Here is a 472-nt window from a genome sequence, read left to right as displayed (position 1 = left end):
AAATGGAGATTAAATGCCTCCTCTCCCTCCCCCTTAGATTCTAAACCCCATGTGGGGTAGGGACTGTGTTCCGTCTGATTGTATTTTTAAAAATTTTAATTCTTTTTTATTTTATGGTACTTGATAGGCGCTTACCAAGTGCCAAGCTTACACTGTACTCAGTACTGGAGTAGATACAAACTAATCAGATAAAGTTCACTTCCCGCATGGGGCTCACAGTCTTAATCCCCATTTTACAGATGAGGGAACTGCAGAACAGAGAAGTTAAAGAGATCTGCCCAAGGTCACAACAAAAACCACTATCATTATTAGCGTCGTGGAGAATATTAATGCTTAAAAGGGCGCTGCGGAAGCTTTAGGCTAATAAAGTGACGTCGTCGACCTGAACTGGAAAATGTGGGTTTTACGATCTCTCCTCCAGTGACGGGAAAGGTCTGAAATGGCTCCGAAACAAAACTGCATCGACTCTGGG

Source organism: Ornithorhynchus anatinus, chromosome 17 (genome assembly GCF_004115215.2).
Source record: "Ornithorhynchus anatinus isolate Pmale09 chromosome 17, mOrnAna1.pri.v4, whole genome shotgun sequence".
Taxonomy (NCBI): Eukaryota; Metazoa; Chordata; class Mammalia; order Monotremata; family Ornithorhynchidae; genus Ornithorhynchus; species Ornithorhynchus anatinus.
The sequence above is the reverse complement of the archived record's forward strand: the minus strand, read 5'-3'. Positions refer to the sequence as shown.